General features: G+C 42.6%; 1 protein-coding gene across 1 annotated transcript in view; it reads right to left on the minus strand.

The window, feature by feature from the left end:
* Positions 1-15,492, minus strand: part of LOC306973752 (unconventional myosin-Ig-like) — a gene marked incomplete at its 3' end in the record, with an annotated part of 481,166 nt that overhangs the window by 188,921 nt on the left and 276,753 nt on the right. The gene's annotated exons all lie outside the window — the stretch shown is intronic.

Raw genomic sequence — 15,492 nt, forward strand, 5'->3', positions numbered from 1 at the left:
CCTGATGTCCCTGCAGCTGTTCCTGCTGGCCCTGGGGCTCCTGGGTCGGGGTGAGGACATCTCTGGGTCACACACTGCTCCTCTGGACACCTGCGGGGTCTGTCTCAATAACTCGTCTTGTGTTTTTCAGCTTCTTCAGGAGAAATCCTCCTGACTCAGACTCATGCAGCTGCAGCTGTGGAGAGAGGAGCCTCGACCTCTGTCAGATGTCAGTCCAGTTCAACTGTTTCTAGCTATCTTGCCTGGTATCTTCAGAAAGGCTCAGACTCTCCAAAGCTATTGATCTATTCTGCTACAACTCGTCACACTGGGGTCTCCAGCCGTTTCAGTGGAAGTGGTTCTGGGACTGACTTCACTTTGACCATCAGTGGATTTGAGGCTGAAGATGCAGGAGTTTATTATTGTCAGCAGCATAGCAGCTACCCGCTCACACAGTAAAAAAGACTCGTACAAAAACCTCCTCAGACTGAACTGAAACTGACTCGCTTCACTGAACTCACAGACTTTATGACACGTACGACCATAAAACCCCAACAATCTACTTATAATATTTATTACAATAAAAGTAAAACTCTTCACACACAAAATTATTAAAATAAATCATAATTATAACTATTATTAATAAAATTACTTTCAAAGCTTCAAATGAAAAATAAAACTGAAAATAAACAACAGTAAAACACAAGTTATGCATTGATTAAATACGTCTTGTTCTACATTAGTGGATTTTTCAGACTAAACTTTTTTAACGACTCGTTATGAACTCCTTTAAATCCCTCAAAGACCAAAGTATAAAATGATAATAAAACTATTGAAATGAGGGTAAAACATTGAAAAGACTTGGATGAAGCCGTGAAGCAAAGCGTGTCCGTGTTCCTGAGTGTTAAAGCCAGTCTGAATAAATGAGCCTGGGTTTAAAAAGGACAAAGTCAGGGACGGTTTATGTCTGGATATCCATTATTCCAGAGTCTGGGCCCGTCTCCCCAGTGTTTAGTCCTGACTCTGGGGACGTCCGGCAGGAGCAGATTTAACCACCTCAACGCTCTGAGTCACAAACATTCAGGAGTTCAGACGAGGACATGAGGGCTTTGAAATCAAACACTTTTTAAATCAACTCAACACAAACTGGAAACGAACCAAAGAGACTGGGCTGAAGTCTGGAAAACTATTACTTAGAATATTACAGTTTTTATGTCAGGATTTTCTATTTTCCCTCAGATTGAATCAATTCTCATTCACGATGTGGACCTCGATTTTTATACTTTGGTCACTTTTAACTCTATATGTGCCGTTGATTCGTGGCTGTTGCAAAAACACTTTCCCCTTTGTGCACGAATAACGGTTTCTCAGTAGCTTCAATTTGAGACTTAATTCAGGAAACATTCTTTGGTTTAAGACACTTGGAAAAACTTATCAGCAGAGACTTCAAATGATTAAAGTAAAGTGAGGTTTTTAAAATAAAATGCTGATAAATAAATGAGTGACCTTCAGAATCAGTGTTTTATATTTGTGTCCTCAGTAGGTCAGTGGTTCCTGTATGTGTGTTTGCAAATGTGTCCTCAGTAGGTCAGTGGTTCCTGTATGTGTGTTTGCATATGTGTCCTCAGTAGGTCAGTGGTTCCTGTAAGTGTGTTTGCATATGTGTCCTCAGTAGGTCAGTGGTTCCTGTGTGTGTGTTTGCATATGTTCTACAAAATAAATAAATCATAATCTATTAATACAAGTCAGAATCAGAAGAGGATTTATTGCCGTTTCAGATGTTTTTTCCTTCATATTTTGTTTGAGGGAAAACAGCTGCATAATAATAATTCTTTCCCTGATTCTGAGCCTGGACCTGCTTTGACCAAACCTCTCATTACAAACAAATCACCGGAGACACTTTAACCAACAGCCTTTAGGTCTGACACCGTTTGGAGTTCGAAAATGGTCAAAATAACTCACAATATAATAATAATAACTAATAATATGAATAAATATGAAAGTAAGGGCATGTGATAAAGGAGGAGCAGTGGGCGACGGCAGGACCTCCAGATGTGGAGCCAGGCTGATGGTCAGAAACACCTGGAGGATTCACTTATTGTACATGTTTTTAGTGGCAGGGGAAACCGGAGGAAACCTACACAGACACAGGGAGAACATGCAAACTCCACAGAAAGGCCCCGTCCATGTGGGAATCGAACCCGGGACCTTTTTCCCTGCAGCCTTAAGGCTAAATCACGTGGTGTGAATGAGTTGTATTAATGCTTTAATATTATAGATTTTAAATATGAAAATGGTTCCTGCCTATTGTAAACGTCTGCTTCATGTGTGGTCATGAACATGATCTAAAAAGACGGCCGATGTCGCCCCCGTGTGGACAATTAGAGGCACAACAGCGAGAGGGTCGTCACAGTTTAACCAATTCTTCAGAGATGGGCAGAGTCACCAAAACATTACTTTAACCTCTTAACCCCCACCTGAACTGAGAACATTTTCTTCACTTTGGCTTTACCTAAATCTAAAAGCTTCTTGAAAAACTGTCAAAATAACCACAAACCCGAAAACAACGAGCTATAATTCCAATGGTAAATGGGCATCAGCAGCTGCACAATTTTTCTCGAACGCAGCTCGAACGCAGCTCCCATGACGTTTTTTTGAAACTCTTACACCGTCTACTCATAACGCCGCGGTGAAGAACGCTCAGAGGCATAAGCCCACAGAGCTCATATCCAGGTCACTAATGCACCAGCCGAAAGTGAACAGAATGCAGCCATTAATGTATAGCCTGCTCTCAGGAAAGTGCCCCTTAGCTATACCTTGAAAATTGCAGTTTGGACGTGTAGGAATTCAGCCATTTTGACTTTCAATTGGCTTTTTAAGTGGCTTGTTAAGTGGCTTGTTAAGTGGCTTGTTAAGTGGCTTGTTAAGTGGCTTGTTAAGTGGCCCGCCCATCCTCTGTGAAAATACACAGAGTTCTTATTCTGGCAGCATGTTGGCCTCTGTCAGTTTCTCCTGAAATTCGTCAATTTTCCCACTTTCCTATTTTATTCACAAAAGCCACAGTTTTAGACTCGTACATATGCTACCCCTCTCTCCCAGAAAGAAGCTTCAATTTGAAAGTTTTTGGCTCCAAATTCAGTTTTTTTTTAACTGTACAATCGCAGGAAGTTCAGTTTGGCTGTTTCCTGTCCGTCTCTCTGTGTGTTCCTTGTACTATATGGGTCTCACCAGAAAAATGCTTCATCTCTCCAGTGTTCTCCAGGGCTTAAGTACTCTCTCAAATCTTTGGGGCCCCAGGGAATTTGCCAAAATTATAAATACAAAATGATTCAATAAATATTGCAATAAATCTAAAATCGGCCGGGTCATTCAGTTGTGCTGTGTAGCTCCAATGGTAGAGCGCTGGGTTCCCATCCTGGAAACCGCTGGATCGATTCCAACCACAACTCTTGTTCAAACACAGAGGTCACACTTTTCTAATGCTTTTCTCCTTTTACGTGCACACATTGTATGACATTTCTCAGTACGGCTGTTATTGCTGTGCTCGTGTTAGAAAAATGACCTGAAATGACCATCAGGCCCATATCAGGCCCACATCAGGCCCACATCAGGCCCACATCAGTATGGAGTTACAGCTCAGTGATAGTGCGCTGGTCTTCGGTGTAGGAGTTTGCTTGTTCAAATATGGCTTTGACACTTTTCTAATGCTTTCTCTTTTCCTGCCGGGGCAAGAGTGAGGCCCGGTTGGGTGTGAGGCCGAGGGGGGTTTGTGGCTTTAATTATTATTTGTTATTCAAACAAACACTGTAATCTAAAACAATGATTATTTTCCATAAACTTAATAACATCTGGAAGTGACTTAATAAATAAGACACAATTAAAGCTAAATTAGTGTTGGATTAACATTGAAACTGTAAATGCCACTGACTCCAGGATTCTGTGTGTGAGTTCTTTCATATAATATGTGAAATATATAAAATGGAAACCTATGAAAGCATGTATTAAAAAAACAGAGACATTGTTGCAATTTCTGATTTTTTTTATTTATTAATGAGAAGTTTTTCAAGATGTAAATTATTTATTTTCATATAAAAGAGGAGCAGACATGAGCAGAAAGCAGAGAGGAGTTTATTAAAGCAGATGTTAATGCAGAGCTCTGTATGTCAGCAGAAGTGACAGCAGGGGGCGCTGTGTCAGTCCTGGGAACACTGCAGTGCGCTCAGTGACAGCAGGGGGCGCTGTGTCAGTCCTGGGAACACTGCAGTGCGCTCAGTGACAGCAGGGGGCGCTGTGTCAGTCCTGGGAACACTGCAGTGCGCTCAGTGTGTGGGACACTGGACTCTGGGAGCCCTGTCTGGCCTCACAGCTCACAGCCACAGCGCCCTCCCTCCACTGCTGTGCGGTCAGCGTCAGGCCCACGCTCCAGCTGTAGTGGCCGTCCTGTCGCTTCAGGGCGGGGCTCCTCTGCTCCACAGCGCCCTCTATACCGGACACCTTCCAGGACACGCTCCAGTCTGACGGGAAGCCCTTGTTGGCCAGGCACATGAGGGTGGCCTTCCCCTGGGCCAGCTCCGACCTGGAGGGGGGCAGCACTGTGAGGGCGGGGGCCACTCGACCCACTGCGGACACAGCACAAGGGCCAATCAGAGACACATATGGGTTTATGACACAGAGACACAGAGTCACCACAAAGATCCTTTTGACTCAATAAAAGCAGCACAAACAAAGAAACAAAGAATCAGGAGTTTGGACAAAGATGAAATGATGTTTCTCTCTTTTGTAATGAATGTGGTTTGAAAAACAGCTGCCACAGACTCCACTGAAGCTGAACCACTGAAAGGTTTCAGAGCTAAAGACAAACGTCCCCAGAGTTTCCCCTGAGACAGAGTCACTTCACTTTTATATTTTTAAACTGATCTGAGAGAAAACGCTTTACAAATAAAAGATAAAATTAATGAAACTAATGAAAGTTTAAGTTTCTTCATTTTGGAAGAAACAAAAATAAGGGAAATGTTTTATATAAAACCTTTAACTTAGTTCAGTTAGAAAAAAAAAACTGTCAGTTAAAATAAACTATTTATTTGATAATTCATCATTTTGTTGGTTTTCACTATTTTCTGTCACTTTTTCCATGTGAGACAAATATTTATTTTCTCTCGTGTCTCTGTGTTTTAGATCAAACAAACGTCAGGAACAACAAGAGCCAAAGACGGATTTAACTACAGACTATTTTATATAAACTCACTTTAAATTAAAAAGAAGATAAATCAAAATCAGCCAAAATAGATTTGACGCAAAAATAAGATGAAACATTTTCATAATATTTCATATAAAAAACTGAGTAATACATTTATATTTGTATGAATATTTTTAAATCTATATTTGCGACTCCGTCTTTACCGTCTCCATTTACTGCTGCAAATCTTCACCGAGTCAAAGATCTGTTTAACTTAAACTTGTTTGTGGACGATAGAAACGCACAGACACGGATAACGGTACGTTTACATTCTATAATTAATAAAAGACACTCAAACTTTGCAAATGAGATGAATTAAAAAAAGACATTAATGAAGTTTAAACATATTTTTCTCATGAATAAGAAAAAGAAGTGACTTACAGTTGAGCTCCAGTCTGGTTCCTCCACCGAACGTGAACCACAGTGATACAAACTCACAGAGCGCTCGTACAAAAACCTCCCAGCGCTAAGAGACTGGAGAGACCATTCAGCTGATCACAATAGTAAAAACATTCAGCGAGTCAGGGATGTGTAAACAAAGCCTGTTTTTAGACATGGATTATGCAACATATAAACCCTCCACAAGGAACTCAAATAAAGGAATGAAATAAGTCTGTAAATAACTAGTATAGTATTTATTCATTGGGGATTAAAATGGGAAAAATAAACTACATATTCTTTTGTTGAACACATTTAATGCAGCGACGATCATTTTTAGTGGATATATTGTCATTTTGAAGTTATTATTGCCAAGTAAAGATAGTCTTAAAACATTAAATATTAACGGTGCAAGAGCACAGCCCTGAGGGACTCTATGGGACATTTTAAATTAGACCTAAAATGGAGACAGTGTCTTTTTCTGATCCTGACGTTACAGACCCTGCAGCTGCTCAGATGTGGAGCCTCATTTCCATAGACACTTTGCATGACCCGCTGCATGGTCCAGCGGGACTCTTTATATTCCTCAGAGGTGACTCTTTATATTCCTCAGAGGTGACTCTTTATATTCCTCAGAGGTGACTCTTTATATTCCTCAGAGGTGACTCTTTATATTCCTCAGAGGTGACTCTTTGCTCTGAAGCTCCTTCATGAAGCTCCTCATCTCCAACATGACTTTGGTGTGTGTCCTCGTGTGGACTGTCCTCGGCTGCGTCTTCATCACAGAGTCCAGAGGACAGACAGTGACAGTGAGTCAGGCCCAGACTGTGAGCGCCGCCCTGGGGGCCACCGTGAACATACAGTGTTCCACCAGTGTCAATGTGTATAGTAATAATCGCTTGCACTGGTACCAACAGAGAGATGGAGAAACTCCTAAAGCTCTGATTTATCTTGCATCAACTCGAGTGTCAGATGTTCCCAGTCGTTTTTCAGGCAGTGGATCTGGGTCCAGCTTCACTCTGACCATCAGTGGAGTTCAGCCTGAAGATCTTGCTGTTTATTATTGTAAAGCTGATGTTGATTCTTCCCGTTATGACCTGTTCACACAGTGAAAAAGCCTCGTACAAAAACCTCCTCAGACTGAACTGAAACTGACATGCTTCAGTGAACGCACAGTTTACAGACAGACTTTATGAGTGTTTTTGACAGTTAACACTTCATATTGAGAATGAATTAAAAGATATTTGTGAATATTAATCAATGAGCTTGATCGAAATATAATAAAGAACGTCATAACAAAAAATGAAACATAATATGAATAAATGTGTGACCTAAACTGAGAGACGGATTCTGATGATACAGACCCTGCAGCTGTTCACAAACAATTAAGAAAAGTAAAGACAATAATCTTGGAATATTGCAGGGGTGGCTAACTAGTCAGAGACCAAGAGCCGAAATTTTCAACCTTGATCCTGTGAAGAGCCACAAAGGCACCGACCATTTGCGAGATCCAAGGGTGGTAGTTTATTGTGATTAAATATAATGTGACTTTTATATTTAATCACAATAATCTATAACTTTATGCCTGGCCTTTTTTTTTTTTTTTTTCAATAATTGTATTAGATGTATTGTTTTTACTCCTAACCAAGATTGAAATAAACATATATTAAATAACCTGACATTTTGTTCTGTTCTGACTGGGACAGAATTAGATTTATTTTATTTTTTTCTTTCTTTTTTTTTTCAGTGCTCATGACCATACCCATGGTATAGAGCACAAGTTCACAAAAACAAAACAGAACAAAGTAATAACAGATATCATTTTAACAGAAGAAGAACCTTTTTCAAAAAGGTACCAAATTGACTAATCACATTTTGCCTTTGATTTTGCATAAGTGAAATTAATTTAAACATTGAAGGGCGTCTTACATAAAATGTTGGCAAATATTTTTCTCTATTGATGACGACTTCCGCATTTGAACATTCAAACAGTAAATTAAACTCATCACCGACAACATTATCATTACAGAGATTACAATAGCGACATTTTCTGTCAATGCCTTTGTATCGGCCACTACTTTTGCCAGTCGATTGTTTCCGGTTCTTAAATTACAAATGGCGTCTGTGGGAGACATTCTCACACAAAAGATACTTTTCTAATTCAAATAAAGTTTTAAATTACACATAAACATCACAAGACGACTTAGTGCCACATTCTCCTCTCCATTTCTGTATAAACTGGTCCTTTAGGGTTCGTTCCACTTTGAGTTTCAGCCACTTAACATTGGTGATTTTCTGGGATCTCCAAATATAGGAGAGACCGCAGTCGTCGAGGATCTGTTTCACTTGCAGTAACCATGGTGACGCATTTTCACCTTTTCTAAACGAGTCCAACAACAGGTTGTACATTTTGTGGCTGTACTTGGTTTCCCCAGAATCCGATCATTCTCTTCTTAATCATTATTGACAAAGGGAATCGTCCCAGCTCCCCGTACACCATGTTACTGCAAGTGCTCATTTTTACTTTTAAGATGTATATTAAAAACCGAAGATGAAGTTTCTCAAATACTTAATTTTTTTTTTAATGCTGGGGTGTGTTTGTATGTGGGGCCCTGCCCACTGAGCCCCTCTTCTGAGTCGCCCCTGGCCTTTGCGCTCGGTCCTGACTGGACTGCGCAGAGAGAAGGCACTCTAGGCTGCACAGTGCACAAAGTTCATAAACTTTAATCAGGAGCCTCTGGACGTCTGAGGTTCTGTTTTATGTTGTATTTGTTACAGTTTCTGTCACATGTGGAAGAAAAAGTCAATGACTTTGCGTATTTCCGCGACACGCGATGTCGCGCTTCGCATCATATGCTTCGTTGGAGCTCCGCTTTTTTCCATTTCCTAATTTTGATCTTTTTCTGTGAATATGAGGCCAAATTAAGAGTCAAATAAAAAAATAAAAGTAGCTGATCAGAAATCTGAAAAGCACCGAAGCTGATCCCAGAGCCACGATCTGCCTGCTTGTTGTTTAACCTACATCCTGCTTTGAGTGAGGCAGGCACCTTTTCACGCCGCCTCAAAAACAAGGGTGATACGGGCTCTCATTCATGTGTGTAGAGATGGAAACAGGGTCTGTAGGAGTAGAGTTGGATTTTTGGTCAAGATTCTTAAAGACTGTTCTACAGTTTATGGGAAATATGTACCTATACTCTTGTAAAGAGCAGCATTGGATTATCTGATTGGCCAAGAGCCGCATGCGGCTCGACGGCCACGTGTTCTCCCACCCTGGAATATTGCAATTGTGGAAAAAAATATGAGACGTACAAACTGTAGAAAAATCTCAACCAAATTCTTAACGTCAATTTTGACAACGTGAATAAAATCTTTAGAATTTTTAGGCCTGAGTCAGATGTCCCGGGGCAAGGGACTATTGTTTTTGGCTTTCCACAATTTCTCTCCGTAAGTGATCGCATTTTTGACCCTCTAAACGTTGCCGAAATTCACGAAATTTGGTGGAGACTTTCGGGCTTCCTCAAAATTTATGAAAATGGATGAATTTGCCACTTTCCCATTTTATTCACAAAAGCCACAGTTTTAGACTCGTACATATACTACCCCTCTCTCCCAGAAAGAATCTTTAATTTAAATGTTTTTGGCTCCAAATTCAGGTTTTTTGAACTGTACAATCACAGGAAGTTCAGTTTGGCTGTTTCCTGTCCGTCTCTCTGTGTGTTCCTTGTACTATATGGGTCTCACCAGGAAATTTACCCTAATTATAATTACAAAATGCATCCATCCATTTTCTTCCGCTTTATCCGGGGCCGGGTCGCGGGGGCAGCAGTCTCAGCAGAGATGCCCAAACTTCCCGATCCACACACACCTCCTCCAGCTGTTCTGACCCCGAGACGACACCAGGCCAGCTCGGAGACATAGTCCCACCAGCGTGTCCTGGGTCTTTCACGAGGCCTTGTCCCACTAGGACATGCCTGGAACACCTCCCGTGGGAGGCGACCAGGAGGCATCCGGAACAGATGCCCGAGCCACCTCAGCTGCTCCTTTCGACGTGAAGGAGCAGCGACTCTACTCCGAGCTCCTCCCGGGTAACTGAGCTCCTCACCCGATCTCGGAGGGTGCGCCCAGCCACCCTGCGGAGGAAACTCATTTCGGCCGCTTGTATTCGCGATCTTGTCCTTTCGGTCATTACCCAAATCTCATGACCATAGGTGAGGGTGGGAACGTAGATCGATCGGTAAATCGAGAGCTTTGCCCCGACTCAGCTCCCTCTTCACCACGACAGACCGATACAGCGACCGCATCACTGCTGACGCCGCACCGATCCGTCTGTCCATCTCACGCTCCATCCGCCCCTCACTCGTGAACAAGACCCCGAGATACTTGAACTCCTCCACTTGAGGCAAGGACCCCACCGACCTGTAGAGGGGAAGCACCTTTTTCCGGTGGAGAACCATGGCCTCGGATTTGGAGGTGCTGATCCTCATCCCGGCCGCTACACACTCGGCTGCAAACCGCCCCAGGGCAGCTGAAGGTCCATCAGAACAACATCGTCCGCAAACAGCAGAGATGAGACTCTGAGGCTCCCAAACCGGACACCCTCCGGCCCCTGGCTGCGCCTAGAAATTCTGTCCATAAAAGTAATGAACAGAACCGGTGACAAAGGGCAGCCCTGGCGGAGACCAACACGCACCGGGAACAGGTCTGACTTACTGCCGGCAATGCGAACCAAGCTCCTGCTGCTCATACAGGGAACGGACAGCCCTTAGCAGAGGGCCCCGGACCCCATACTCCCGGAGCACCCCCCACAGGGCACCACGAGGGACGCGGTCGAACGCTTTCTCCAGATCCACAAAACACATGTGGACTGGTTGGGCGAACTCCCACGAACCCTCGAGCACCCGACGGAGGGTATAGAGCTGGTCCAGTGTGCCACGACCAGGACGAAAACCGCATTGTTCCTCCTGGATCCGAGGTTCAACTATCGGCCGGATCCTCCTCTCCAGCACCCCGGAGTAGACCTTACCGGGGAGGCTGAGGAGGGTGATCCCTCTGTAATTGGAAAACACCCTCCGGTCCCCCTTCTTAAAGAGAGGGACCACCACCCCGGTCTGCCAATCCAGGGGCACTGTCCCCGACCGCCACGCGATGTTGCAGAGACGTGTCAGCCAAGACAGTCCTACAACATCCAGAGACTTAAGGTACTCAGGGCGAATCTCATCCACCCCCGGAGCCACCGAGGAGCTTTCTCACCACCTTGGTGACTTCAGCCCCGGTGATGGGCGAGCCCACCTCCGAGTCCCCAGCCTCTGCTTCCTCATTGGAAGACGTGACGACGGGATTGAGGAGGTCCTCGAAGTACTCCTTCCACCGCCCGACGACATCCCCAGTCGAGGTCAGCAGCCCCCCACCCGCACTGTAAACAGTGTTGGTGAAGCACTGCTTCCCCCTCCTGAGGCGTCGGATGGTTTGCCAGAATCTCTTCGAGGCCGACCGAATAATTAAAAAATGATTTAATAAATATTGCTTAAACTGTAATTCCATTTTCTGTTTCCTGTTTTCTCCAAATAAATGAGTTTTTTACAATAAATCTAAAATCGGCCGGTCATTAAGTTGTGCTGTGTAGCTCCAATGGTAGAGCGCTGGGTTCCCATCCTGGAAACCGCTGGATCGATTCCAACCACAACTCTTTATTTTTGTTTGGGACTCAGCAAACCCGTATTTGTATAGAGTTATTGCTCAGTGATCGTGGTCTCAGGTGAAAGAGGCAGCTCGTTCAAACACACACTTGACACTTTTCTAATGCTTTTCTCCTTTTACGTGCACACATTGTAAGATATTTCTCAGTACGGCTGTTATTGCTGTGCTTGTGTTAGAAAAATGACCTGAAATGACCATCAGGCCCACATCAGGCCCACATCAGGCCCACATCAGGCCCACATCAGTATGGAGTTACAGCTCAGTGATAGTGTGCTGGTCTTCGGTGTAGGAGTTTGCTTGTTCAAACATGGCTTTGACACTTTTCTAATGCTTTCTCTTTTCCTGCCGGGGCAAGAGTGAGGCCCGGTTGGGTGTGAGGCCGAGGGGGGGTTTGTGGCTTTAATTATTATTTGTTATTCAAACAAACACTGTAATCTAAAATAATGATTATTTTCCATAAACTTAATAACATCTGGAAGTGACTTAATAAATAAGATACAATTAAAGCTAAATTAGTGTTGGATTAACATTGAAACTGTAAATGCCACTGACTCCAGGATTCTGTGTGTGAGTTCTTTCATGTAATATGTGAAATATATAAAATGTAAAAACCTATGATGTAAACATGTATTAAAAAAACAGAGACATTGTTGCAATTTCTGATATTTTTTATTTATTAATGACAAGATTTTCAAGATGTAAATTATTTATTTTCATATAAAAGAGGAGCAGACATGAGCAGAAAGCAGTGAGGAGTTTATTAAAGCATATGTTAATGCAGAGCTCTGTATCTCAGCAGAAGTGACAGCAGGGGGCGCTGTGTCAGTCCTGGGAACACTGCAGTGCGCTCAGTGACAGCAGGGGGCACTGTGTCAGTCCTGGGAACACTGCAGTGCGCTCAGTGACGGCAGGGGGCGCTGTGTCAGTCCTGGGAACACTGCAGTGCGCTCAGTGTGTGGGACACTGGACTCTGGGAGCCCTGTCTGGCCTCACAGCTCACAGCCACAGCGCCCTCCCTCCACTGCTGTGCGGTCAGCGTCAGGCCCACGCTCCAGCTGTAGTGGCCGTCCTTTAGCGGCAGCGCGGGGCTCCTCTGCTCCACAGCGCTCACACCGGCGCCGGACACCTTCCAGGACACGCTCCAGTCTGACGGGAAGCCCTTGTTGGCCAGGCACATGAGGGTGGCCTTCCCCTGGGCCAGCTCCGACCTGGAGGGGGGCAGCACTGTGAGGGCGGGGGCCACTCGACCCACTGCGGACACAGCACAAGGGCCAATCAGAGACACATATGGGTTTATGACACAGAGACACAGAGTCACCACAAAGATCCTTTTGACTCAATAAAAGCAGCACAAACAAAGAAACAAAGAATCAGGAGTTTGGACAAAGATGAAATGATGTTTCTCTCTTTTGTAATGAATGTGGTTTGAAAAACAGCTGCCACAGACTCCACTGAAGCTGAACCACTGAAAGGTGTCAGAGCTAAAGACAAACGTCCCCAGAGTTTCCCCTGAGACAGAGTCACTTCACTTTTATATTTTTAAACTGATCTGAGAGAAAACGCTTTACAAATAAAAGATAAAACTAATGAAACTAATGAAAGTTTAAGTTTCTTCATTTTGGAAGAAACAAAAATAAGGGAAATGTTTTATATAAAACCTTTAACTTAGAAAAAACAAACTGTCAGTTAAAATAAACTATTTATTTGATAATTCATCATTTTGTTGGTTTTCACTATTTTCTGTCACATTTTCCATGTGAGACAAATATTTATTTTCTCTCGTGTCTCTGTGTTTTAGATCAAACAAACGTCAGGAACAACAAGAGCAAAAGACGGATTTAACTACAGACTATTTTATATAAACTCACTTTAAAACAAATAGTAGATAAATCAAAATCAGCCAAAATAGATTTGACGCAAAAATAAGATGAAACATTTTTATAATATTTCATATAAAACTGTGAGTAATACATTTATATTTGTATGCATATTTTTAAATCTATATTTGCGACTCCGTCTTTACCGTCTCCATTTACTGCTGCAAATCTTCACCGAGTCAAAGATCTGTTTAACTTAAACTTGTTTGGGGACGATAGAAACGCACAGACACGGATAACGGTACGTTTACATTCTATAATTAATAAAAGACACTCAAACTTTACAAATGAGATGAATTTGAAACAGACATTAATGAAGTTTAAACATATTTTTCTCATGAATAAGAAAAAGAAGTGACTTACAGTTGAGCTCCAGTCTGGTTCCTCCACCGAACGTGAACCACAGTGATACAAACTCACAGAGCGCTCGTACAAAAACCTCCCAGCGCTGAGAGACTGGAGAGACCATTCAGCTGATCACAATAGTAAAAACATTCAGCGAGTCAGGGATGTGTAAACAAAGCCTGTTTTTAGACATGGATTATGCAACATATAAACCCTCCACAAGGAACTCAAATAAAGGAATGAAATAAGTCTCTGTAAATAACTAGTATAGTATTTATTCATTGGGGATTAAAATGGGAAAAATAAACTACATATTCTTTTGTTGAACACATTTAATGCAGCGACGATCATTTTTAGTGGAAATACTGTCATTTTGAAGTTATTATTGCCAAGTAAAAATAGTCTTAAAACATTAAATATTAACGGTGCAAGAGCACAGCCCTGAGGGACTCTATGGGAAAACCTTTAAATTTGACCGAAAATGAAGACAGTGTCTTTCTGTTCCTGAGTTACAGACCCTGCAGCTAGTCAGATGTGGAGCCTCATTTCCATAGACACTTTGCATGAGCCGCTGCATGGTCCAGTGGGACTCTATACATTCCTCAGAGGTGACTCTTTATATTCCTCAGAGGTGACTCTTTATATTCCTCAGAGGTGACTCTTTATATTCCTCAGAGGTGACTCTTTATATTCCTCAGAGGTGACTCTTTATATTCCTCAGAGGTGACTCTTTATATTCCTCAGAGGTGACTCTTTATATTCCTCAGAGGTGACTCTTTATATTCCTCAGAGGTGACTCTTTATATTCTTCAGAGGTGACTCTTTGCTCTGAAGCTCCTTCATGAAGCTCCTCATCTCCAACATGACTTTGATGTGTGTCCTCGTGTGGACTGTCCTCTGCTGCGTCTTCATCACAGAGTCCAGAGGACAGACAGTGACAGTGACTCAGGCCCAGACTGTGAGCGCCGCCCTGGGGGCCACCGTGAACATACAGTGTTCTGTCAGTCAGGATGTGTATTATCGCAGTAGTTATGGTCACTACTTGTACTGGTACCAACAGAGAGATGGAGAAACTCCTAAAGCTCTTATTTATCGAGCATCAAATCGAGTGTCAGATGTTCCCAGTCGTTTTTCAGGCAGTGGATCTGGGTCCAGCTTCACTCTGACCATCAGTGGAGTTCAGCCTGAAGATTATACTGTTTATTACTGTCAGAGTTTCCATTACAGTCAGTGGACGTTCACACAGTGAAAAAGCCTCGTACAAAAACCTCCTCTGACTGAAGTGAAACTGAGCGGCAGCTGCTCGCACTTCACTGAGTCTGAAGCCGACGCTGCTGAAACATCACTCCTTATTTAAGAACCATAAAAGCTTTAAAAAATAGAATAAAATAAATCTGAGTCTGAGCCCTTGAGATGCACCATCTCGTTTTCAAGGGTCGTCAAAAACAAACAAACACAGAAACAGATACAGCAGTAAAGGCATGAAACGAAAAAACACAAGACAAGCAAACAAACCAATCCCTACAACGAGTAACACACCCGCACAAACGCCACTGGTCCACTGCAGCGCACACATTCACTCAAGCAGCCAAATACACACACACACACAAAGCTCTCCACAGTAAACAATCAAACTACAATATGATACGAACTACAAAAGATGCAAGACATTCTTGTAAGTTTGACTTTGTCTGGAGGAGTTCTCTGTTTCTCTTGTTGGCACCGTCCTAAATATAAGTCTTTGTCAAGCCCAATAAAAGTACAAGAGAAAACTAAAAAACACAAAAGAGCAAAATACTTTCTAAACATTTGAAAAATCCCTGTTTAATAAAGTACACGTTAAATATACTTTGGTTTTGTTGCTCAATACAAAGACTGCAAATCTTTAATTACTGCATTTTTATAGAGAAGGTAAACATAAAATAAATAGTGATGGAGCAAGAAACGAGCCCTGAGGGACACCATGAAAAACCTTTTGAA

This window comes from Gobius niger (assembly GCF_951799975.1).
Source record: "Gobius niger genome assembly, chromosome: 14".
NCBI lineage: Eukaryota > Metazoa > Chordata > Actinopteri > Gobiiformes > Gobiidae > Gobius > Gobius niger.